The sequence below is a fragment of the Bos javanicus genome, chromosome 19 (assembly GCF_032452875.1).
Source record: "Bos javanicus breed banteng chromosome 19, ARS-OSU_banteng_1.0, whole genome shotgun sequence".
Taxonomy (NCBI): domain Eukaryota; kingdom Metazoa; phylum Chordata; class Mammalia; order Artiodactyla; family Bovidae; genus Bos; species Bos javanicus.
In genome coordinates, this window is record NC_083886.1 from 17,598,992 (window position 1) to 17,626,132 (window position 27,141).

General features: G+C 45.4%; 1 protein-coding gene and 1 long non-coding RNA gene across 2 annotated transcripts in view; both read left to right on the top strand.

Moving 5' to 3' along the window:
• ASIC2 (acid sensing ion channel subunit 2) overlaps positions 1-27,141 on the top strand; it is a 1,207,137-nt gene that overhangs the window by 239,751 nt on the left and 940,245 nt on the right. The gene's annotated exons all lie outside the window — the stretch shown is intronic.
• Positions 1,205-18,762, top strand: LOC133231570 (uncharacterized). Its single transcript, XR_009731163.1, has 2 exons — positions 1,205-1,428; positions 18,323-18,762. It is a non-coding gene; the product is annotated as an uncharacterized LOC133231570 (long non-coding RNA).

Genomic DNA, 27,141 nt, shown 5'->3' on the forward strand with positions numbered 1-27,141 from the left:
GTCTCCCACATTGCAGACAGAATTTTTAACAACTGAGCCACCTTCAATGAAAAAAAAAATATGGATTAAAAAAGTATTGAGTGTGAAGTTAAGATCTAATAGATGTTCATTTGAGAAGCAGGAAAATGGGCTAAAGCTGGAGGAGAAATAGGGAACTGTTCCTCGGCTATGGATAAATCTCGTATGTCTGTAGAAGAAAGAGCCCAATGTGAAAAGGAAGACATTGAAGGTGTGAGAGCCACCAGGACTGCAGTGGAAGGAGTTCTGTAGGAGCTAGAGTGGAAACAGCCCTAGAGAGGAGAGGGGGTTGGAGGTGGAATACAGAAGAACACAAGGAAGCTCCTGGTGAACAGTGGGCTTTCTTCTTTTCAAAAAAATTTATTTAAGTATAGATGACTTGCAATGTGTTAATTTCTGCTGTTCAGCAAAGTGACCCAGTTGTAGATATATCTACTTTTTCATATTCTTTTCCATTATGGTTTTACACAGGATATTGAGTACGGTTCCCTGTGCTACACAGTAGGACATTGTTGTTTATTCACCCTATATATGAGTTTGCATCAGCTAATCCCAAACTCCCAATCCTTCCCTCCCCTTTGGCTGGTTTCATTTTTTTTTTTTTAATGTGTTGGAGGATAATTGCTTTACAGTGTTGTGGCAGTCTCTGCCGTACACCAGAACAAATCAGTCATAATTATATATATATATATTTATCCCCCCTCCCTCTTGAACCTCCCCCTTGAACCTCCCCCACCCCACTCCATCCCTCTAGGTCATCACAGAGCACCAGGCTGGGCTCCCTGTGTTAAATAGCAGCTTCCCACTAGTCATCTGTTTTATGTATGATAGGCTTTCTTAACGCAGGGCACACTTGAGAGTCAGCATCTGGAACAGAAGTCTCAGCTTTGCGCAGCCTCACCCGTCACTCACCCACACTGTTTCCTGTGGAGCACATGGCTGTCCGTCCCCCCACCCCAAGGAAACGGACCCACTTGATTTCATCACTCTTGCCTTTGGCATCTGGCAGGCAGGGGTGAGGGCAGAGAAGTGGCCACTCACGTGCTACCTGCCGATGCCGGTGTTTAGCTTGGTGCCAACCTTTTGGGCTGGGTTAAGACAGGCACAGCAGATCATATGAAGTGTTCTAAGCACAGTGGCTCATGCCTTCCGGAAGTGTCTGTTCCTAGGATACAGAAAAGGACGACATAAGCCTATGGGCATTCTTGTTGACAGATCTCCCATGACTGCTTGATAAATATTTATCTGCTCATGGCCATGAACCAGACAGCTCTGAAAACCATGGCTCCCTCTTTGAACGTCTTGAAATCTCAGCAGAGCATGACATCCGGGTATCGTGGGAAAATTAGTGTTTTGGGGGTAAGACTGGCCTCAGTTTGAATGCCAACTGCCATGGCTGTGTAACCCTGGGTAAGTGACTCCAGCTCTCTGGATATATTGGATGCCATTTTTTTTTGTTTGTTTTTGTGGCTGTACCGTGTGGCTGATGGGATCTTAGTTCCTTGACCAGTGACTGAACTCACAGCCTCAGCTGTGAAAGTGTGGAGTCCCAGCCACTGGGACCTCCAAGGAAGTTCCTGGGTGCCATTTATGTGCCACCCTGCATCCGTTTGGCCCCAGATATCCTTGTTCTCCATCATTTTTTTTTTTTTTTTTTTTGCTTCTCTGTTAGATGAATCCTTTTAACCATTTAGCTCAATGATGCTGTTCACCATCACCATCTCCTAATTTCCAAATCCCACATTTTGACCGATCCTCCTCTGGGACCAGGAACTGGGCTTTGTCGGGGTCTCCTTGACATGGAGGAGGCCACAGACATCAAGAATCTAGGTCCAACTCAACCAGACCCGCAGAGGCTCTGGCCTCCCGCTGGCTGCTCAGAAAGACTGGATAACATAATGGGAAAGGACGGAGGAGTTAACACCCTCTGGGGCCAACTTGGAGAGCGATAGGAGACTGAAAGAAGTCTGCCAGCAAGCTGCCTGTTGTCCTGCCCACGTGCAGAGGCCATCCACAGCTTCTCCCGAGCCACCTCATATGGTGGCCCAAACAACTGGGCCTCCTTGTGATGTTTCTGCAGCTCTACTATGCACCACCTGGGACCTGCCTCCTTCGCTACCTTCCTCACCTCCCTTCTCCCTCTTCCATGCTTCCCTGGACTTGTGCTCCCCACTCAGTATGCACAGTGCTAGCAAGTAAGCTTAGCCTCCGGCTCAGTTTTCTAGAAAACCCAACCCTATCTCTGAGCTTTAGTTTCCGTTTTTTATAAAATCAAGCTAATGATATCTCTCTCGCGGGATTGTTCGCAGGATTAAATGACATGATGTGTATTAAACACCAAGCCTAGAGTGGCACGTTGCAGGTGCTCAATAAGTATAAAAAGTACCATTATCAGCAATTACAACATGGGGATGAGAGTTGCCATTTTTTGGGTGTCTGAAATCTGCCTAACATTTAATCATTTTATTTATATAATCGTTGGCTCCAAGAACTTCTTAAGCATGAAGAATAAGACAAAATGCTATTTTTATGATAAATATGAAAAGGAATCCACATGTGGTTTATTTGGGAATCTTGTCTAATTATTAAGAAGGAAGGAGATAACTGTTTCAGATTTGTTAAATAGACAGAGTTTGGTAGTTTGGGCTGATGGTAATAATGCCCTAGAATTCAGTTTATCATAGAAGAAGATTCAGGAGAATTGGGCTGGGTTAAAAAGGAAAGATTTTCCCCTTTTGATGCCATTGTAAACAGAATAGCTGAAGTTAAGAATCAAGAGAAGTCCCTTGGTGAAGAATTTAATTTAAAAACAAAATGTATGTTACCAGTCACAATGTGGGTCTTGACGTGGAATAGACACAATCATTTTATGACTAAGACATTTCAGTAAAATATATGGTAAAATTTGCATTATTACCTAAACAGAATAAATTTTGAGAAATTATTATAGTTAACACTTTTGGAGAAACTTATTACATGCCAGGAGCTGTGCTAAGCTCTTTACACACCATCTCATTTCATCCCTCTAAAACCTTTAAGGTGCCAAATTGTCTTGGCTCTCCACAAGTCCCAATAAAGAAACTCAGAAATCTGTGAGAACTGGCGAAAATCTAGGGGAAGGGGCACACATTTGCTCTGGCTTAGAAAGATGACAATCTAGACGTACTATCAAAAAGGTAGAGCAATTGGATGTAATTTTAAAAGCACTGATGCCAGTCTGTAGTTTCTCTAACAGTTGCCTTAAGTGGCAGGTTGCCATGCTGTGATTCCAGGGCCCTGAAGGAAGGACCACTGTCTAGGGATGGAGATGCTAGGTGATGCTGGATCCTTCTTACTTCTGATTTCAGTAGAGAAATATGTGTTCAAGCATGTAGCATAACAGAATTCCATATAAAGTTTTATTGGAACACAGGGCCCTACAGTTTTCAATATTTGAAATGATGGGCATGGCATGGGATTCTGCTAAGTGTAAATGTATGAGCATACATTAACCCTCGGTCCAGGTAGTGACTGCACCGCATGTGCCAAGGGCACGGTGAAGTCATATAAAAGCTGGATCTGCTTTGGGCAGAGATTGCTGCCAGTGGTCCACCCTAGTATCTGTTCTAGTTCTCTCTAGGGCCTGTGGGTTTTAGCTGGACATGCGATCTCTTGCATACCCTAAGACCACATTTCTCAGCACCCTGTTGTAGACAGGTATGACCATATGCCTAGGTCTGGCCAATGGAATGTAAGCAGAAGAGTTTCAGAAGCTGCGTTTCCCCCCACCTTCTTCACCTGTCTTCTTGGAGCACTGGAGCAATGACCAGAGCACATCCTTCACTATGAGGACCAGGATGGTGTTTGGTCCCTGGGGACTAGATGGCCCTATATTGCCTACGCCTGAGCTTGGACAGGAGGGAGGCAGTGTCCACCCTGTGTCAACACCCATAAGTGTGGGGCTTCCTTCTCCTTTCAGCCAACTGAATTCTAACTGGTATGCCCATTTGTAGATTAAACTGCACTTCCCAGTCAAAGTGCTATCCTCCCTCTCTCTCTTTGGATGGTAAAGGAAGGCATCTTCCTTTTTTCATTCTCCCTCAAACTGATCCTCAAAGAGCTTTTGTGTGTGTGTGTGTGTGTGTGGAAACTTAGCCTCATATGGGGAATGCATTATAACTTTGCCAACAGGCACTCATTCTGGGTGCTACTGGACCAGTGAGCATGGATGCCAAACACATTGTTGGCATTTTCTCTTCCCTTGTCAGGGCTTTCTCAGCTATCTGAGGTTTTGCCCATGGACATACATTTGCATATGCTCAGAATAGCCTCCACCTCCTCTCCACCTGACCCACCCCCCTCATCCTTCTAGATCCAGTCCAGATCTAGATTCACCTCCCTGGAGAAGCCTTCATTAATTCCCTGAAGGAAAAAAACCACGTGTTTTCTTCATATCCTTGTTATAGCACTTAGGAAGATAGCACAGCTTTCTGTTTATTTTCAGAGAAGCTGTCTATCACAGCTGATTATCCAGTGGCATTTATGGAGTTCCTACTGCATGCCAGGCTCTGTGCTGGTTGCTAAGTAGGTAATGATAAATATAACAGATGATCTATCCCCTGCCCACTTGGAATGTATAGTCCGGGGGGAAGACAAGCAATAAAAAATGCAATTAAAATTGTGATCAGTTTCCTGAGTGAAAGGAGAATGGAATTCTTTGAGGAAGAAGAGCTAACTCTGGGATGGGACAGTTGCATCATCTTAATGGAAGAATAATGTAAATATTTTCTGATGAAGTGATAGTCACACTAAGAATAAGTAGTTAAGAGGCCAGGTGATGGTACCCTGTGGGTTTGGGTTTGCACCCTGGCTGTCCCACTTATTTTTAGCTGTGTGACCTTGGGCCAGTTGTTTAACCTCTCTTAGCCTGATAGGTAATAGCAGCACCTGTATCGTTAAGTCCAGTGCATGATAATTGTGGTATCTTGTTATTTTTGCGTGTCTATCAGCCATCTAGAATAGGGATGCTCTGAGGGCAGATTCTTCTCCTTATTCCTCTCTGCATACTGGGCAGAGGATATGTAGCTGGCATCCCTAAAACTCCTTTGAATAATACTAGGTAACATTTATTAGACTCATCTACATGCCAAGCACTGTTCTTAGCACTTCGTGGGCATTAACTCATTCAACATTCATAACAATTCCATGAGGCTTAGGCCACTCTCATCCTTAGATTACTGAAGAAGAAACTGAGATCCAGAGAGACTGCATAATTTTCTCAGGATCACATGATCAGCATGTAGGTGAACTAAGGTTCAACTCCAAACAGCCCAGCTCTAGAACCACTGCATCGGATTGATTCTGCAATGGATGAAAGAAATCTATCCATCATTTCAAAGAAACACAGCCTCCATTGGTCCATGTCCTTTAATTAGAGTGTTCAGTTGCTCAGTCATGTCCAACTATTTGCGACCCCATGGACTGCAGCACGCCAGGCCTCCCTATCCATCACCAACTCCCAGAGTTTACCCAAACTCATGTCCATTGAGTCAGTGATGCCATCCAACCACCTCATCCTCCGTCATCCCCTTCTCCTCCTGCCTTCAATCTTTCCCAGCATTAGGGTCTTTTCCAGTGATTAATTAGAGTGTAGGCTCTCAAAAGGTACACTAATTTAGGAAATGCATTCCCTGCAAATTATATAATAATCACTTCCACACACTCTTACTAACTGTAAAGAAGTGAAACAAATAGAATTAAATTCTTCAGTTCTTGGTTGTCAGTAATAGGACTCTCCTGGGGGCTTTGGGTGACATGATATGTGTCTGAGCAGAAGCAAAACATTTCTCCCCAAGCACATCTGCCCACACCTGCCCCCTCCCTCACCTCTCTCCAGCCTGTGGGCTCCACACCCCACGCTCCGTGGTTCCTCTCTGCCTCTGGCGAGTTCCCGCGATCTTCTTCACACTTTCTCTCTTATTAAAACACCTTCACCTGAAGGCATCTGCAAGATGAGAAGTGCGCCTGCCAACTCACTCCAGGAAGCCCAAATGCTTAAATTGCTTCTTTTATTTTCAAAGAAGTGTATGTTATTTGGAATGGAGAATGGCCTTACCTTGTCCTTGTGGGCCTGCTGTTCAGGGATATTTTGTTAGAAACGACGAGAGAAGATAATGCCTTACATACCCACAGCTCCTCTTGTAATAGAAATTGTAATAAACTGCCAAGAATGCAGACAACACCGCTGTTCTCTTGATTAATGTTTTCCGAGGTGTGGGGATACATCTGCCTTTAGCTGCCTATCCCAATTATCCAATTATGTAAGGAGGGCATTGGGGGAAATTGTAGGAGACAAACCATTGGCAACCCCCAGTGGTACTGTCAAATGGTAACGCGATCTCCAGGCTCCCCATTCAGCAGCGCATCTGTGCGCTCTTTCTGTGACTCAAAGCTGATTCTAAACTGAGAAAATGACTAAGGGGGCAGACAGGTAAGCAGTGGGGAGAAGGGTGGAAGGAATAAGGGGCAAGGGCTGGGATGACCAACACCATTTCACTAGAGAATTTTACCACCCATAAATAAGCATTCACTGAGATCCTGAGCTACGTGCTGTGCTTAGTCGCTCAGTCATATCCAACTCTTTGCCACCCCATGGACTGTAGCCTGCCAGGCTCCTCTGTCCATGGGGATTCTCCAGGCAAGAATACTGGTGTGAGTTGCCATGGCCTCCTCCAGGGGATCTTTTCAACCCAACGATCGAACCCAGGTCTCCCGCATTGCAGGTGTATTCTTTACCAGCTGAGCCCCCAGGGAAGTTTAAGAATACTGGAGACGGTCTCCTATCCCTTCTCCAGGATATCTTCCCAATCCAGGAATTGAACCAGGGTCTCCTGAATTGCAGGCAGATTCTTTACCAGCTGAGCTACCAGGGAAGCCTTCACTGAGATCCTCCTAGTGTTTAACTCTGGGTTAGGTTTTGAACATAAGATGGTACAGTAGCATCCAAAGGCCTGTTTTCAATGCCCAGGTCCAACCATTGATTGAAGACAACAGGACTCTCTAAGGCTTAGCTTTTTAATCTGTGAAATGAAATAATAATATTTCTCATAGTGCATCTTAGCCAGTGTGTGTGGTTGCTGGTAGAAGTCGTCCACTGAAGCCAATTTCATTAAATCAGAAACCGTTGGGAGGATATAGTGGTGTGTGTCTCAAGGAACATAGGCCGGAAGTACTGCTAGTTTTGTGGGGCTTGGAATCAGGAACTGAGATGCTATTAGGAATGGAGTTTGCTAGTCTATCTCAATCTCTGCATTTCTCTCTCTGTGTCTCCCTCCTTCTCTTTCTCTCTCTAGTTCTTTCTCACCTTCTCTTTTTCTCTCTCTCTGCTTTTCTCCTGGTATTTGCTTAATTTGTATCTATCTCTCTCTGTCTCTGTCTCTTTCCTTCTCTTTATACAGGGTAGGAAATAGATAATCCATCATGGTACACTGCCTCTGAGTCCATATCATCACAAGTGCAACAGTCATTGAAATTTTTGAGTCTGGATGACAAATACCAAAGAAGGAGGATCTGATTGACCCCGCTTTGGTCAGGACATTGGACAAACCATGTGGCCCACTGCCCACTCAATGTGGCCATGGAGTCAGAAGCTCTGAGAAGGGTGTGTGGGCAGACTTTCTAATAAGAGGTGTTAGGATAGAGTGTGATGGAAGGCAGTTATGCACACTGGACCACTGTAAAGAATAACCTGGATGATGGAAATTTTCTCAATAGTGCCTATGAAAGCCCAGTGTTGAATGCATGCTAGCAAAATCTACTGCAACGGAAGTTTAAAATTCACTGTGAAGGGCAAGACCAGTGCATGCAGAGGGTGTCAACACAGTGTCCTGCACTAAGTAGGTAGTATTTTCTTGTTCGCAAGGACCCCTTGTCTTATACTCAAGTTTCCAGCACAATGTGCCTGGTTGATTCGTGATAGCCAATACATGCTTGTCAAGTTGAGCCAAATAAGAAGGATGACATCAAATAGGACCCTACCATGATATGAAAGACAGTGTGGAATTAAACTCTAAATTTTAGGGCACACTTTGAAGACACCGTGGTCACTTAGGGATATGAGGAAGTGGCCAGTGAGCTGCAGCAGATGGCAGAGGGTTTATGGAAGAGATGGATCTCCGTGTTGCCTTGGAGATATGCAACCTGGGGAGGCATTCAGAAGAAATAAAATAATTCAAGACAAAGAAACAATAGGAACGAAGGCTTTGAGAGCCCTGGGACGAGCCTGGCATGCTCCCAGGAGACAGGGGTGACGAGTGGGACCAAGGCAGAGAATGAGTGACAGGTCACAGTGGGAAGCAGAGTGGGCCAAAGAGGGGTCATGGTCAGAGACCACCGAGAGGCAGGCTGAGATGATCAGATGGGAGGAGTGAGGGGCTCCTTGAAGGCAACTGCACAGTGAGGTTGCCAACCTCTGCTTTCCCCAACTTGGCTCAGAGGAAGGGGCCAATACTACAAAGAAAACAGAGCCTAAGAAGCCCCACTTTCTCATGGGATTGGGCTGCAGTTATTCTTACTATCTGACCCCCAGTATCCTTGGGCCTGCTGGGCTGTAGACCACATTTCATCAGCCTTTGTGTGGCTTCTGATTCTGGGGTTCCTGACTTACTGCCATTCTCACTGCCGTGATTCCTAGCTTGTTGGGTCAGAACCTGATCCCTCATCTAAGGCAGCCTCCTCCCCCAAGGACCAGATCTTAGCTCTGTGTACCCAACTCTTTATATATATTGATGTATTTATTTGACTGCATTGGGTCTTAGTTGCGGGATGTGGTTTCTAGTCCCCTGACCAGGAGTCAAAGCCCCCTGCACTGGGAGCACAGTCTTAGCCACTGGGCCACCAAGGGAGTCCCTCTGTGTACCCAACTTTTGGTGGGAGTTGATTACATCTTAGATGGAACCTAAAATCAAGAGAGCATCTTCCACCTGATTGGAGAGACACTGCGCTAGAGATCAGACATCCCTGAACATCCATCAGGCCAGTGGTCCCCCAGCTTAGGCTTATCTCATGGATTCTATCATTTAGAAGGCAGGGCCTGCTGGCCAGGCAGTCACTTGATCCACAGCCCCAGCCAGTGTGAAATGACCTTCCTGTCCCCAGCAGCCTCCCCATCAAGATACTAGCAAGTCTTGAAACCAAGGCCACAGAGGTGATTATAGATCTGTTTTTTATCCAAATGATGTAAAGTCCTATAGAAATTTCATGTCCTGTAAGATAATTCCATTCCAGCAGCCCCATAGGAAAGGGTAAATGAAACCAAAGCCTCAGGATGCTGTTTTGCCAACAGCATGATCTAATATACTCCCAGGTGTTTATAGAACATGCAATGAGGGAGGCAGCTTTTGTGTCTCCACCTTGAACCTATTCAAATACTGATAGGTCTCACCCACATGGAGAAGGAACATCTATTCTGCCTCAGAACACATGGATTTTCATCATAGCAATACCTTTCCTGGGTTGCCCAGAATGTTAAGACGGAAATATTTGCTTAGCATGGATGGGCAGCCCCAGCTTTACTGGATGAACCTTGCAGGATATCAGAGGTTTCATGGTTGAGAAGGCATCCCAGGTACATGACCAGGGAGCGGATGTCAGCCAAGTGTCAGCCTCTTTTCTGAGCATCAGCCTGTGTCCACCCTCTGAGACCTGTCCTGGTTCATTTCCCCCTTTGATGGTAGACCAGATTTTTTTCCCCTGCCCCAGCAGGGTGGGAACTGGCTCTAGGACATGACTCTAACAATCACCGTTCTCCGATGTGCGGTTGCAAGGTGATGGATGGTTGAGTAAACCCTGTATTTACAAGCTCACACCCTGCATTTGAATGTCACCCTCTCCAATGTCCTACTTTACATGTTATCTGTCCTCACACATCACTCTGAAGTGCAGGCGCTGAGCACTCCTTATCTGTGTCAGTTTGTCTCTGAAGCCAGGAGCAGAGGATGAGCTGTGATGCAGGAGAGAACGTCACGGGGGTTGGTGCAACGTGGAATCAGTCATGGCTGCCTTGAGTCTGAACCAGGACTGGTCTGAGTATCTGTTAGGGACAGAGCTTTCTGAAGGCCCTGGGCAGTGGTACACGAGAAAAAAGCAGGGCCTTTAGAGTTAGCCCGGCTTGAGTTCCAGTCCCAAGCTGTAGTGCTTAACTGTTAGGAAAACATTTACCTTCCAGGAATCGTGGTTTCCTCTCTCAAAGAAGGGAATGCTAATAGTTACCTCCTGGTGAAAAAGACTCTCTTTAAGTAGACAGCTCAAGCAAACTGCCTGCTATGTGGAATTAGTGCTTAATATACGTAACTGTTTTCCTCCCCATAAGAAACATCCATGTTCAGTGATGGGACTGAGCCTGTGCACCTTTGGGATAATTCCTCTTTCTGAAGTTCTCTCTAACTCAAGATTCTCTACCCAATTGAAGAGCTCTGGATGGCTGCAGCCAGCTCATAGGGGAAAAACATTCTGTAGGGATGACAGAATGTCATCTGTCATGACATGTCATTGACAACCACCTTTGCTGTGACAGCAAATGGGTGAAAGGTGGCTGTCACTGACGTTAATGAGCATTTCTGCCTACAAGGAAATTGTTGTGACGAAAGGCCGTGACCCAGAGAAGACGCAACAGCTCAGTCCCTAGAACACTTTGGGAAGAACTCACCATAGTAACTGAGCCCAGAAGGGTAATGGGGTTTTTGCGCCTGACAGCATCTGTGCTGATTGCTCCCTGAAGGCTGTGGAGTGTTCCTCCAGTGGTTCTGGAATCACAGGGAACAAAAACCACAGGTCCCAAAGACACCACTCATCCATCCCATCAAGAGAAGGGAGTGCAGGGAAGGCTGAACATGGTGGTCCTTCTGGCGTTTCCTGAGGTTCCTAAACTTACTCCTGTTACTCACAGCACTCTTGCAGGTTAGAATAGTAGATTTCAACTGTGGATGCATGGTAGGCAGATTTAGAAAACACTGATGCCTGAGCCCCACCTTAGAACATCTGAATCAGAGTCTCTGGGGATGGATCCCTGGGATCTATACTTTGAAACTCCCCAGATGATTCTAAAGTGCAGGCAGGATGGAAAACCACAGCTTAACCCGTGCTTCTCAAATTGTAATGTGCATACAGATCACTCGGGAATCTTGTTAAGCTGCAGATCCTGATTGGGTAGGTCTGGGGTAAGGCCTGGGACTCTGTATTTGTTGTGATGCTGATCTGGGACCACACTTGAATAGCCAACTCTGTAGTCTTCCTTATCATCAGAGCCCTAATTATTGAAACTCTAGCTGCAGATTTAGCCCTGCACTTCTTTCTCTTTTTTAACCTTTTATTTTTTATTGGAGTATAGCCAATAAACATTGTTATAATCGTTTCAAAGTGAAGGGACGTGTGTGTCAGTCAGTCATGTCCAACTCTTTGCGACTCCGTGGACTGTAGTCCGCCAGCCTACTCTGTCCATGGGATTCTCCAGGCAAAAATGCAGGAGTGGGTTGCCATGCCCTCCTCCAGGGGATCTTCCTGACCCAGGGATCGAACCCAGATCTCCTGAATTGCAGACAGATTCTTTACAGTCTGAGCTACCAGAGGAGCCCTGACAGTTTCAGGGCAAAGCATCTCAGCCATATGTACCAATTCTCCTCGAAACTCTCCTGCCATCCAGTTTGCCACATAACATTGAACAGAGTTCCCTGTGCTATATAGTAGGTCCTTGTTGGCTATCCATTTTAAATACCGCAGAGTGTCCGTGTTGATCCCAAGCTCCCTAACTGTTTTTTCCTCTCACTCTCCTCTCCCCACCCCCACCCCACCATCAGCTATAAGTTCATTCTCTAAGTCTGTGAATCTGTTTCTGTTTTACATATAAGGGATGCCACGTGATATTTCTCCTTCTCTGCCTGGCTTACTTCACTGTGCATGACAATCTCTATGTCCATCCACGTTGCTGCGAATGGCATTATTTCATTCTTTTTAATGGCTGAGTAATATATATGTATCATATCTTCTTTATCCATTCCTCTGATTTTGGACATTTAGGTCGCTTCCATGCCTAGGCTATTGTAAACAGCCTACATTTCTTAGAACCAGCAGTAGACAGGAGAAACATACCCAGCTCAAGCCCCACTCCTGAGCTGAGAGTCCAGCTTTCTGGCCAAGTCTCATCCACCAGCAGCAGGTGTTTGGGAAATTGGAATCTCACCTCATGCCCAACCTCGGCTGTAAAATTCAACTGTGTTCCGAAATGCTGTCATTTACCCAAACTGGTACCTGTAGAACACTGTTGCATAGAATCTTAATAGCTGGGAAGCAAATACAAATCTCTTCCGGGTTTAAATAAACTAAGAAATCCTGGGCAAACCAAAGTAGAAATTTGCATGGTTTTCTTGCCCATAGAATTTATCAGACCCTTTAATATACAAATATTTATTCCAAAATCTAAAGCAGATAGTGCTTCCCAAACTTGTTTTACTACAAAATACTTGATGTGGGGGGACACCTAATAACATTTCATAGACCCAGTGAGCTGTAAAACCCATTCTGGAAAATGCTACTTTAGATTTATTTCTACAGACTTGAGATAAGCATAGGATAGATTAGTATGGAGATCGCTAGTTAGAATTTTCTATCAGCATGCAAGAAAGGAGAGCCCTCCATGGACCATCATAAATTGTTCATGTGTCTGCAACCATGAGAGAGAGAGACAGAGCCGAAGAAAAAGATGGTCAAAGGTGCTAATTTGCCATGATTTTGAGAAATAAGGGGGATAATTTTTATGGCTACTGGAAAGGAATAAATTGTTGCTGCTGTGTTTACGGCACTGAGGAGAAAGGTTGAAGCTAAAATATTCTTGCAAAGTCAAAGGTCTTGGGAGATGGGCCAAGGGAAGGGAGGCTTCCTTGTCAAGGATATAGTTTCCTCTCTCCCTATTTATTATTTTTGAAATATAAATGATTCCTGGACTCCTGGGGGATGGGGAATGCAAGCAGAGTAGCCTGCTATACATGGACAAATATCTCATGTAGAATGTGGCAGGATGCTTGCTGTGATGTTTGTTTCTTCATGTGGATTTCACATTAATCTCCTGGAAATTAATGAATTTGGGGAAAAGGCAGCATCTTAACAGTTCTGACTAAATTTCTACTCTTATATTCTGCTACTTGAAGAATTGAAATCATTTTTTCCCCCAAACATGGGCTCCTCAGGAATCCTGCCAGGTGGTTGGGAGCCTGTTGCCCACAGATAGAAAGCCCCGAGGGTGGTTGTCTTGTGTTGACTGTGGGAGCCCTGCTTAGTCCCTAGACTGGGACTGGACAATCCTGGCACCCACCCCAGCCCAGCACAGGTGTTCCTATCGGGCCCCAGCCACAGCTGCTGGTCACTGACATTGGTGCATCATCCTGTCCACGTTGCTCGAGTAGACATTCCTCTTTGAAATTTTGATGCCTGCTTTAGAGCAGAGACAACTTCAGAATTAGGAGCCTCTTTTTGTTGCTGTTTTTCAGTTGTTCAGTCCTGTCTGACTCTGTGACACCATGGACTGCAGCACGCCAGGCTTCCCTGTCCTTATTTCTCGGAGTTTGCTCAAACTCACATCCATTGAGTCAGTGATTCCATTCAATCATCTCATCCTCTGTGGTCCCCTTCCCCTCCTGCCTCCAATATTTCCCAGCATCAGGATCTTTTCCAATGAGTTGGCTGTTCACATCAGGTGGCCAAAGTATTGGAGCTTCAGCTTCAGCATCAGTCCTTCCAATGAATATTCAGGGTTAATTTCCTTTAGGATTGACTGGTTTGCTCTCCTTGCAGTCCAAGGGACTCTCAAGAGTCTTTCCCAATGCCACAGTTCGAAAACATCAGTTCTTCAGTGCTGGTATTAGGTCAATGGGAAGCTGTACATTTCAGGATGCACCAGAGTTTAGTGTCAACTGGATTCCATGATCTTATGCTGGATGTATTTTCCTTGTAGGTGCTGTGTTGGTTAAGGCTTAGTTGCACTCAATAGAAACAACTCTGGGTAGTTGAAGGGAAAAGGACTTATTACTGGTCTTAGGAGGCCTACACAATAATTGATGGGGCTGAAGGGACAAGATAAGCCCTCAGAAACAATTCCCAGTTCTCAGAATCAGACCTTCTGCTGCAGTGAATCTCCCCTGCCTCTCTTCTGAGAACTCAGATTCCAGCTTAGGTCTCGTCCAAGTGTATCTGATCAAAGGAACCTGGTCATGTTAGATCCCTAGGCACAAGTGAGTCTGGGAAATGTCAGGTTTAACTTTCATAGTTTCTGCAGGATCAAAAGACACACAGAAGAGGGACTCCCCTGGTGGTCCGTGGTGAAGACTTTGTCTTCCAATGCAGGGGGTGCAGGTTCGATCCCTGATGGGGGAGCAAAGATCCCACATGCCTTCTGGCCAAAAAACTAAAACATAAAACAGAAGCAGTATCATAACAAATTTACGATGAAAAAACTGCTGCTTTCTTTAAAAAAAAAAAAAAAAGACACATGGAAGGGAAATCAGAACAGTTGCCAACTGAACAAATCTCCCATACCCATCACGAGAGTGAGCATAGTCACAATATCATTGTCATTGAACGACTGATGAAACTTATTATATCCACGAGGCAAACATCATATTACTGATTGGAAATGCAGGGCCGCTGATGGGAACAAAGCCTCGAAGACAATTTCACCAAGTACCAGAAACCAGGTCGATATCACTACACCTCTATTTAACAGAATCACAACATTTGTTACATTGTCGAAATGCTACCTCATTAGAATACTGGAACTCCAGGGGACTCTGGGGGTGAGCCTGTTCAGCTTCCCTCATTTCATCAAGCTTGTCGCATAGTTAGCTAAGTACTTTTTCAACAGTCTTCCCAACTAAAATGTGTGTTTGAGGGAACTGTGTCTTAGTCATATTTTGATCCCCAGGGCTAAGCTTGATTCCAGGTGTGGGGTGGGTACTGCATAAACAAAGAAGGGACCAAGAGGTGGGAAATTGCAGGAGGAAGCTGAGACCTATATAGGAGAATGCAACTGACCAGGAATGACCCACACTGCCTTTGGGAAAGGACCAGGTGAGAGCTCAGACACCCTATCTCTGTATGGCATCTTCCCTTCCCAGGAGGGAGGTCAGGGTCAAGAGAAATAGCCACAGTGATGAGGCTGTCGAAGGGAATTTCCCTTTTTTCCAAAGTCTTCTGTGGCTACCACTGCTGCTACCAGCCCAGAAGGATGCCACGTTAGGAGGGAGTGAGGCTAGGGAGAGGCATAAGTGAGCCAGAGAGAGGCATTTACTGTGAAAAAGAGAGCCGCTCTCCCCACTAAAAGATGCAGAGATTGAAGTGCAAAACCAAGGACTCTGGAATCTAGAGAGAAGAGGAAAAGGGGCAGCAGATGAGAGGCGCTCAAGAGAGGGCGGGGTCCCAGCGGCACCCCTGAGAAAGGCTATCCCTCTCGCCTGGATTTTTTCTGGGTTTGCCTGATGCATCAAGGAAGCACCGAAAGACAAAGAGCCTGAAACCAGGATGTGAGCCCATCTCCTTGTCTCTCCAGCTGACTTTGCATCACCTCCTGCCGTCTGTAGCCCACCCTGGTTCAAGGGGGAGACGTGGTGCTCACTGCCTCCTGAGTGGATGTGCGCTGTGGCTCCCAGCACAGCCCACATGCCAGTTAAACGGCTACATGGGCGGTTCATCCCCTAGATTCCTCCCCCGTAATTTTCTCCAGCGTCTTTTGGGCTGCCTTACACCTCACTGGGTATGGATAAAACTGTCTATTAGTGAGTCTTTATTGCGCTTTGGTAAGGAAATTGTATGGAAATAGACCAAGCATTGCTGTTCCGAGGTTAAGTACTTTTCACTAGGCTGATGAATAACCTAATAGGGATTTTTTTTTTTAACCTATCATGAGTCAAAATAATACCGTTGATATTTAAATTGTCACTCCCACCCCAGCAATAACAAATGATACACAGTAGGACATTTATTATAATGAGCACGTACAGGCTTAGTCTTGGAAGGGCACCTAGATGGGTGTTTATACTAGATATATATTCTTATAATCACATGCTCCATGGGGCATGAGTGTCTCAGCAGAAATCCTCTGGAATAATATTCAAAGCAAAAAAACAAAACCACTGGTAACCTTCCTTTGCTGATCCAGTGAGGGCAGACTCCATCTAGGGGATGGTATGGCTGCCTTCCTCCCCAGGCTTGACTGGTTGGTGAACACACACTGGCTCTGTTCCCTTCCTACGCATGAAGAATGCACTTGGATTTTATCACCGTGAGGTGAGGCTGCTGTAGAAAGGAAAGCAACTGGATTTTCTAATGTCGACCATGTGCTGAGTACCATGTGTCATTTTGGTTAACTTTTTGAAATACGTAACCATCATGGGAAAAAGAGGTTGCTGCGTTCACGTGATCAGTGATCAGACTCCCAGAAATTAAGGTAGAATACTGTCCCTCCCACCATAAATGACTGCACCATTTATTCATTCAGTCACCGATAAAGACTGCCTTGTACAGTCGCACAGGTTGTGCACTGCCCAGCTCTGAAGGGCTCAATTCCTGTAGACAACTCTGAAATTTTGAAGTTTATAACTTGCACAATTGTATGAAGTACATTAAGTACTGGGGGTAGGGAAACAGGAAGATACAACCTTATGTACATAACATGAAGGTATCTGTATATGAAGTGTGTATTATAGAATATCACTGTGATTGAATTCTGGTCACAGATTTCAGGATTTGAAGTCTACGTGAGACGGTCATTCTATGTATCTGATGCTGGGTCTCCCAGGCCCTCTTGTGGAGGAGAGACTTAGACTTTCTCCAAAGGTGGTGCACAGAGTCACATCTCCAGCGTCCTCCTCCTACTTCTGGCCCCTTTCTGTCGGCTCTGATTCTCCCACACGCATTGCCCAGATGCAGTGCCTTGCCTTCTGCTTTGTCTGTGTCAGAGCCTGGACATCCTCTGGCTTCAGCCACACTAGCTTGATTCTCACGTCTTCCTGAGGCTCGCTCTGGGGGTCCACCCCTAATTTCAGCCTCATTACTCCCACCTTGGTGCTGACAGCTGGCGGCGGTCTCGCCCCATTATGTGGCTGAGTTAGGATGCAGAGAGGTGAAATACTTGGATGGTGCTACCTCAGCTGAAAACTTTCTCTGCATCTTTTCTTTGGGGAGTTTCTGTAGAACTTGGACTCAGCCTCCTGTTGCTTCTTCAAACTTGAGACTCTCCGTCTTTGGGGAATGGATATGAATTAGGGAGACAAGGTCATTGGAGGAAGCGAGTAAGTTGTGTCAATCAAAGTAAGATGTGACTGTAAAAATGGAAGCTAGTGTTGTTATATGCCTATAACCTGTCAATGGTTATGTATTTTTTATTGGCGTATAATTACTATATAATTTATTGGAGTACAATGCTGTGTTAGTTTCAGCTGTACAATAACATGAGTCAGCTATTGTTGTTTAGTCACTACGTCACATCCAACTCTTTGTGACCCCAGGGACTGTAGCCTGCCAGGCTCCTCTGTCCATGGGATTCTCTAGGCAAGAATATTGGAGTGGGTTGCCATTTCCTTCTCAGTTATAAGTATACCTATATCCCCTTTCCTCTTGAGTCTCCTTCCCAGCCTTCTAGGTCATCACAGAGCCCTGAGCTGAGCTCCCTGCCCTGCACAGCAGCTTGCCACTAGCTATCTGTTTTACACATGATGGTGTATATATGTCAGTTCCACTCTCCCAGTTTGTCCCCCCTTCCCCTCCCCGCAGTGCCCACTTGTCCATTCTCTGCATCTGTGTCTCTATTCCTGCCCTGCAAATAGGCTCATCTGTACCATTTTTCTAGATTCCATATCTGTGCATTAATATACAACATTTGCTTTTCTCTTTCTGACTTACTTCACTCTGTATAACACACCCTAGCTCCATCTATGTCTCTACAAATGACCCAGTTTCATTCCTTTTTATGGCCGAAGAATATTCCATTGTATATATGTACCACCGCATCTTCTTTATCCATTCATCTGCCGATGGGCATCTAGGTTGCTTCCAGGTCCTGGCTGCAGTAAACAGTGCTGTAGTGAACACTGGGGTACATGTGTCTTTTTGAATTATGGTTTTCTCAGGGTATATGCTCAGTTAGTGGGATTGCTGGGTCATGTCGTATTTCTATTTTTAGTTTTTTAAGGAACCTCTATACTGTTCTCCATTGTGGCTGTATCAATTTGCAGTCCCACCAACAGTGCAAAAGGGTTAACAGTTTTGTATTTTCTCCATTTAGAATGGAGACAAAATTGAGAGACCTTTTCTAAAAGAGCGGACCAGTACTCATCTCCATTGCCAAGATCATGAAAGAAAAAGGAGTGATTACAGATCGGAAGAAACTAAAGAGATATATAACAACTAAATGCATTGTGGGATCTTAGGTTGGATTCTGAGGCCGAAAAAAGAAATACTAGAGGAAAACGGATCTAATTCAAGTGATGTCTAGCATTCGAGGCATAGTATTGCACCAATGTTGATTACCTGGTTTTGATCCTTGTACTGTGGTTCTGTATGTCGTTAACTTTGGAGGAAGCTGGGTGAAGGGTATAGATGAGGGTTATACTATTTTTGTAACTGCTCTGTAATCTTAGAAATCTTTCAAATAAAAATTAAAAAAAATAATAATAAAAAATGTGGGCAGGGCACCCCATTGGGAATAAAATGAAATGAAATTTCGTCTGATTTGAAATACCTCTGCCTGCCAGTACTTTGTATAGTTGCAAGGAAAATGGGTCACCGTCTTGTGAACCCAGAGCATTTTTCTGTCACTGACTCCTCTGGTTTGAGAATAAGTAGTTGGAATTACCCTATCTGTCCCAATAACCTATATTCATCATCCACTCTCAGTTTCACCCTGGCATCCCTGGAGTCAATCAATATACTTCCACAGCCCATCCTCACTCTCAGACTTGTTTTCCCAGTTGAGATGATCATCCACTCAACAGACCCTTTCCTCCCAGAAGTACAGCTGTACTTCTAGTGCCAGATTCTAGCCACCGGTGGGCTCCCCCATCCCAGTGAGACCACTCCACCCCAGTCAGACCTCAGCCCAACCCTTCAGCTAGCAGACAACAGCCGTGAAACTAGGATTTCAGATGAAGTGAAGTGAAGTGAAGTGAGGTGAAGTGAATTCGCTCAGTCGTGTCTGACTCTTTGCGACCCCATGAACTGTAGCCTACCAGGCTCCTCAGTCCATGGGATTTTCCAGGCAAGAGTACTGGAGTGGGTTGCCATTTCCTTCTCCAGGGGATCTTCCCGACCCAGGGATCGAACCTGGGTCTCCTGCATTGTAGGCAGACGCTTTACCGTCTGAGTTACTACGATTTCAGATACACTGGAGCAAAAACAATATTGTTGGATGGAGTGTGTAACTTTCCAAGGAGGTGGGTTTGAAATGCAGCATGCTTTAACATGTATGCATGCATGCATTGCAAATGTGGTTTTCCCACTTTACAGCCTTGCCTTTTGTATGTTGTAAGTGGCTTCAAACTTGATTTCCAGTTAACGTCACTATAAGCCTATTTTAAAAAGCTGTATACAGACACGTTTTGTTCAATATAAACTCATTTGTTCAATGCCACCACAGAGCAGATGCTCTACAGTGTCATAGCAGCACAAAGCTGATGAAGAAATGCTGTTTGTCCTTGAAGAGGCTTCCCAGGTGGCACAGTGATAAAGAATCTGCCTGCCAATACAGGAGACACAAGAGATGTGGGTTTGATCCCTGGGTCGGGAAGAACCCTTGGAGCAGGAAATGGCAACCCACTACAGTATTCTTGCCTGGAGAATCATATGGACAGAGGAGCCTGGCAGGCCACAGTCCATAGGGCTAAAAAGAGTCGAACAGGACTGAGTGACTTCGCACACACACACTTTGTCCTTGAGCAGCACAAAGTATGGTGGGTGAGATGCCACCATATGAAGTTTAATGTGAAAAGGAGCGGGCTGGAGGAAGGGAGAGACTCGGGCAAAATCACTCTTTCCCTGGAGCAACAAAAGGGCATTTGGTAGACACTGCAGAATATCAATGATGTTGGAAGGAGGAAATGGTCTCTGAGCGTGTCTCATCTTGATACGCAGTATTTGGAATAGCAACTCAGGTTTCTCCCCAAAGTTCCTCCTTTTCAATGCCCTTCTCCTGGCCATATGTGCAGGTAACCTGCTAAGTGATAACATCCCTTTAACATGGTGTGACACTGGCTCTCCAACAGGCCTGCCCATCACCATCATCTGGGGAGCTTCAGTCAAACTTCAAGATCCCGAAGCCCTTACCTATCCATCCCAAGATCCCAATTCAGTAGGATGAAAGAGCTACCCCTTATTAGCATCTGCTTTTATCAGGATTGGATGTTCCCCAATTACCCTTTAACCACAGGGTCTGCCTTGCTGTGGACGCTTGCAGAGAACAGCAAAGAGTGAACAACAGGGAGGGTCAAGGCCACCACTTGGTACAACCCCAGGGGGCGCCAGGCTTTTGGAATGCCTTGTGAGCATTGCCTCCTGTGACCAGGGTCCCAAGAGACAGTGTGGATTGTAATCTAGGGGCTAAACTCTTTCCTGTATCATAAACTAATGCTACGCATTAGTCCTGAGAGGATTCAGAGTGGTGAGATGCCGGGAGAGCGAGAGATACTGTCGCCCTGAGGTTGGAGCCACTTCTGAAGCCAGAGAGGAACTCACAGAATCCACCAAGCCACAGAGAGCAGGAGCCGGACCACTGGGCTAATGGGTCCTCTGGGAGCTCTGAGCCCTCGCGGGCGGAGTGTGCAGACCCTGCCCATCCTCCTCCGTCAGCATTTTATGTCCACTGCACAGCTGCGGAGGGACGATGAATATTCATCCCCGGGCTGTGCTGGAGCCACTTGACTCTCTGCGTATGCAAAATCAGAACTGACTCCTCCCCCGCAGGGAGGGAAGTTTCCCCCAAGAAAGCATCTGATAGAGTGGGCTGAACGGTTGAAGGGGTGGGGAAGATAATGCTAGTGATGGAAAATGGGAGGAATCTTGCAGAAAGAGTTCCGTTTCTGCACAAGCTTGCAAGATGCCATCCTAGGGGAAGAGACCTGTGGACTAAGGAGAGAAACACAGAGTTGGCCCAAAGACAGGTTCAGTAGAGCTCTGGCTCACCCTTCCCTTTGCCCTCTACCCTCTACCCTCAGGCAGAAAGAGGAAAGGCATTAAAAACCATGGGGTTGCGAAGAGTAGGACACGACTGAGCAACTTCACTTTCCCTTTTCACTTTCATGCATTGGAGAAGGAAATGGCAACCCACTCCAGTGTTCTTGCCTGGAGAATCCCAGGGCCAGCGGAGCCTGGTGGGCTGCCATCTATGGGGTCACACAGAGTCGGATACGACTAAAGCAACTTAGCAGCAGCAGCAGCAGCTAGAAGCAGTTAGAGGTAGATAATTATATCAATAGGGATCGTCCCTGTAGCTCAGTTGGTAAAGAATGCAGGAGACCTGGGTTCGATCCCTGGGTTGGGAAGATCCCCTGGAAAAGGGAATGGCTACCCACTCCAGTATTCTGGCCTGAAGAATCCCATGGATAGAGGAGCCTGGTGGGCTAGTTTGTCGGGTCGCAAAGAGTCGGACATGACTGAGCTACTGACACTAACAAACTATATCAACACAGCCACACATTCACAGTGGAAAAATACTGTTCCTCACCGAGTATCTACTATAGGCTAAGTGTTGTTTTTTTAGTCACTAAGTTGTATCTGACTCTTTTGCAACCCCGTAGACTGTAGCCCACCCAGCTCCTCTGTCTATGAGGTTTCCCAGGCAAGAATACTGCAGGGGATTGCCGTTTCCTTCTCCAGAGGATCTTCCCAATCCAAGGATAGAACCTACGTTTCCTGCATTAGCAGGCAGATTCCTTACTTCTGAGCTACCTGGGAAGCCCATATAGGCTAAGTAGTTTTCATTTTTATTTCATTTAATCCTCATAATGACCCTGCCAGGGCAGCTACCTTGTCTCCATTTCACAGATGAAGAAACTGAGGCTCAGTGAAGTTAGATGTGTTTGCTGCAAAGTCATGTACCTAGGAAGAGGTGGATTCAGGATGTGACTTCAGGTTTTTCCAGGTCTAAAGTCCATGTTCTTGCCTTACCAAGCTTCTGCCTCTTATGTCATGATCTTAAAAGAATCCCAGTATTTTAGAACATGTGGGTTAGACACTAGTTCACAGCATTCTGGAAGATAATCAGAGAAGACACCCCACCCAGACCAGCCTGGAAAGGCATCCAGGTTTCAGCCATGCCTAAATTATGAAGGCTTTTAAAGAACTCTTTGCCTGTCAGCCAAAACTAAACTAGGCAGCCTCCTAAGGGGCAGTTTGGGCTCCATCCTTTCTTAAAAGAAGCCCAGTCTCACATGAACAGGGGTCTTTCCTATAAGTGGTACCTACTGCTTCAGCACTTACCACTGGTCAGACAAGGGGTAAGCCCATGGCTTGGAGGAAATTCTGTCCTTGCCACTATACTGCTGCTGCTGCTGCTGCTACTGACTCTCATTTTAACTCAGATGGGCAAGTAGAAGAACAGAGGGTTTCAACAACTTCCTCAAAGCCATGCACTTAGAAAGCCCAGAGCTTGGATATAAAACCTGGGAGTCTGACCTTTCCCAATATGAGCCAGAATTATAGGATGGACAGCAGAACATGTTATCCCAGAGCTCTGTGAGTTCTAGGAGTTCAGATAGCGTTTACCATTCATGCCCACGGTCAGAACTGGAAGGGTCTGGGAGCTTACCAGTCCCCATCCTTGTGAACTGCTGGGGAGACTGAGGCCCAGCAAGGACCCGTGTGTTGTCCACTGTTGTGCAGTGACTTAGTGCTAAGCCGATCCTATGCCTATAGCCAAGATGTCTTGAATATAGCACTTCCTATCCAGTCACTGCCAAATGCCAACTGACTATTCACTCTGCTGTGATTAATTTCATTTTACAGATGAGGAAACTGAGGATGATTAAAGTTCAGGGACTGGCCCAAGTTCACCCAGCTAGTGAGTGTTGAAGTGTGGATTCAAACTCAGCTCTGAATGACTCTTCAAATGTGGGCTCATAACCACAAGGGGGTGTCAGTGTGACTCTAGCAATGGGGGCACCTGGTGAGAGATGAGGACAGCCCCAAGGGTGCATCTCACTCTGCTGGGGTCTGTTCTGTCCTCGGAAGTATGCAATAGTGAACATCATGAGGTCCAGCGCATATGCACACATGTGCACGCACGTGCGCACACACACACACACACACACGCACACACAGCTTCACTTGATCTTTCTCCCTTCTTCTCCTCCTCCGGAGCCCCAACAGGCTTTCCCACCCATTATCTCAAATGCACTCTGGGTTTGTACCCAGAAGCTTAATTTCACATCTGGCAGGAAGCAATTGCACAAAGTTGCTGAATCCACCACCCCCTTAGGGGGTTCATCAAACCCCATCATCCCAGAAGTGTCAAAATATTTTCCATTCCCCAGCAAAAACAAAAGTAGCACAGAGTCGGAACGTCCATAACAATAAAAACCCTAAAATCAAGCAGCTTGAAAATAAATTTCTCCTTTGGGGATCTATGGGGTTATAGGTTTTGCCCAAAGAGGATGTGACTGGCAAAACCCATGTAGTCAATACCTGACATCGACTAAGGTGAAGCTTTGGAAGAGGAAGCATTCTAAAACCCACACCAGATGGAGAGGGCCACCGGTTGGCATGGATTTATGAGCTCAGGGCAGGATGGGGCTGCAGAAAGATTGGGGAAAGATTTGCTGAGTGTCTTCTCCTGCAAAATGCGTATAAGTAGCATCACTGAATCCTTACAACACCCTAAAGTCTGATCCATTTTACCTATTTTATACGTGAGGATTCTGAACTAAGAATCTAAAATTCAGAGATTTGTGTCCTAGGTCTGCTACTAACTAGCTATGCAGCCTTAAAGTAAACTGTAGAAATCTAAATTGGGCTTTACAATCATCAGCTGTTTCCTGAAATAGTGAGTACTCAGCCTATGTCTGGCTTGTCCTTGTTTAGTCAAAGTCATATCTGACTCTTTTGCAGCCACATGGACTGTAGCCCACCAGGCTCCTCTGTCTATGGGATGTCCCAAGCAAAATACTGGAGTGGGTTGCTATTTTCTGCTCCAGAGGATCTTCCCCACCCAGAGATCAAAACTTATCCGCTGCATTGACAGGCAGATTCTTTACCACTGAACCACCTGGGAAGCATTATGTCTGACTACCTTTCTGGATTTTTCCCCTGGCTAATATTTTTAATTGATCATACTGCTCTTGCCCAGGAATCCTGGATGAAATGTCAGAATCCTTCTCAACATAGCTTTGTAGGTGACCACATTGTATGCTGTGAAATTGGCACAGGAGATACAATCTATTTGCCATTCCTGACCTAGATCCTGTCTTGTTTAAGATGAGGCTTTTTAAGCCTCAGAGAGGAGCAGTAACCTACTAAAATCACACAGCAAGTAAGAGACAGTTCACAACTCAGGGCTTAGGACCCAAGTACATTACCCAACACAGACCCTCATAAAGAAAGTGATCCTACAAGCTCCCTGTGGTGGCATAGCTCATTTTCATTATTTTTGACCAAGTAGATTTAAGTTCTGGAAACAGTGCCTTAGGCTCTTCCTTCCAAAATGCCCCTTCCAGCTGAGCAGCCAAGACGAACACGGTACCCAGCCAGTTAATGTGTGCCTGGCATGAGCACAAAACTAACATTTTATTTCCCTTCCATAGTATGTAATTTCTTTGGAAGTTGAAGTGTAATGAAATTGGTGTTTATTATAATTAATAAAAGCCCCATAACTTTAAATTGGGTCATAAATCTTGCAGGGAAATCCAATACCGCTGGAAGAGTCATTCCTTTCCCAGAAGGAGCTCTTCAGAGGAAAGAGGCAGCAGGCTCCCTCCTCCCAGAGGCTGGCTGTGCGCACCGGGGCGGCTGGCTCTCTGCTGCCAATCTATTCAGGTCACAAGCAGAGCAGGAGCAACTCGTGGCTCTGCAAATGGGAAAAATGTACCTTAGAGCTGCGCCTGTATATCGGGCTCAAGTGCAAGCATTGCCTGCGTTATCAACCTAGCAGAGAGTTAGCTTGGGAAATAAAACTGTGTGTTTTCTATGTGCCAGAACTGTGTTGGAGAGAAGGAAGATGCTTCTTCCTTCCTACCCAAGGACACCACAGGCGCTCGTGGTCTGGTGGAGAAGGCGTGCTTGTAAGCAGGCATGTACAATTTAGCGTGGATTGTGCAGGTATAGGAGTATAGCGATAAAGTAGTGGACCTTGTCTTTGAAAGATGTAGAGAGCGATGGAGATTTACTAAAAGGAGAAAGCAGATGGTGGTAAGACGGCTTTAAAAACCAAGTAAAGCTTACCAGGTGGGCACAGATATTCTTCCTGTGCATCATGCTCATTGCTGCCTCAGGGCCTTTGCACTTGCTCGTTGCTCTGCCCAGAATACTCATCCCAGATCTTTGAGTGGCAGGTACCTCCACCTTCAGAGTTCAGTTCAAATATTATCTCCTTGAAAGGCCTTATCTCCCATCCTAGCTCATGATTCTTCTTCCCACTCTTTTGCTACCACCTTTTCTATTTTCCTTTACAAAGCTGGCCACTCTGTGAAGTTATTTCACTTCCTGGTTCAGTTCTGTTTCCCAAACAGCCAGTACAATGTGAATACTGTCACAAGAAACTTGTCTAGTTTATTCACTAATGTTGTCCTCATACCTAGAACAATTCCAGGCACAATTAATAAATATTCTAGGCAAAGATTCATGAAATTGCCTGGCTCATTAAAAGAAACTTGTTTTGAAGCAGATTACAAAATTGCATGCAGTGTAAGAAGGAAAAAATAGTTTAAAGATGCCAAAGCAAAAGAAAAATGAGGGCAGAAAAATAAAATATCCACTGAATAGCTCCAAGGAAGGATGTGAGAGCAGAGAAATGCTTAATAGAGGGACTTACCTGGCAGTCCAGTGATTAAGACTCCATGCTGCCACTGCAGGGGGCATGGGTTCGATCCCTGGTCCAGGAACTAAGATCCTACATGCTGGGTGGTGTGGCTAAAAATTAAAAAGAAAGAAAGAAATGCCTAGAACTCCTAATTTGTAGCAGGATATGTACTGCAAAGCCACCTTCTTTACGTTCCCCCTTGAGTTCTTTAGTTAAGTCTTCGAAGTTCATTAAAATAAATAAGTAAATAAAAACTCACCAAGCCAGGAGTGGGGTCAGTGTATGCATTTCATAGGCCTTAACATCTTGCTGGAGGTTGGTAGCAAATTTGGTTTTGTGCTTCCTAATAGCCAGAACATGAAGGAAAATGGAATTGATTAACTTTCAAACCTCAGTGTCTGCAGTAAACCCAAGGCCATTGCTTAAGAGAAGCTCAGGTTTTCCTGGACTTGAAACCTGAAAGCAGTTTTCCCCATTGCTCCTCAGAAGGGGGAAATGTTATGGCATGGTGTACTCAGGAGCATCCTTTAAGTGTATTCAAGAGAGAGATTCACTTAGCATCTTTCCTTATAGCAGGCCAAAATGCAACTTGGTAAAAATCTTTCAACAAGCATTCAAAACCATGCCATTTAAGCTCACCTCTGATGGGCTGACCAGGATGAGATGGAGAGCGTATTTAGGTGCTCCATGGTTGCATGCATATATATTTACAGTTGTTGTATCTTCTTCATGATTTGACCCCTTTATCATTATATAATGACCTTTGTCTCTTATCATAGTTTTTGACATAAAGTCCATTTTGTCTGATATAAGTGTAGACACCCCTGCTCTCTTTTGGCTTTTATTCCCACTGAATCTATTTTTCATTTCTTCCCTTTGAGCCTATGTATATCCTTGAAGCTGAAGTGAGTCTCTTGTAGTGAACATACAGTTGGGTCTTGTTTTTTAACACCTTCAGCAATGCTGTGCCTTTTAACTGCAGAATTTACATTTAGACTAAAAATCGACAGGTAAGGGTGTGTGATGCCCTTTTATTATTTCTTGACTATTTCATAGTTCTCCTATTGCGCCCTTTTTCTCTGGATGTCTTCCTTTGTGAA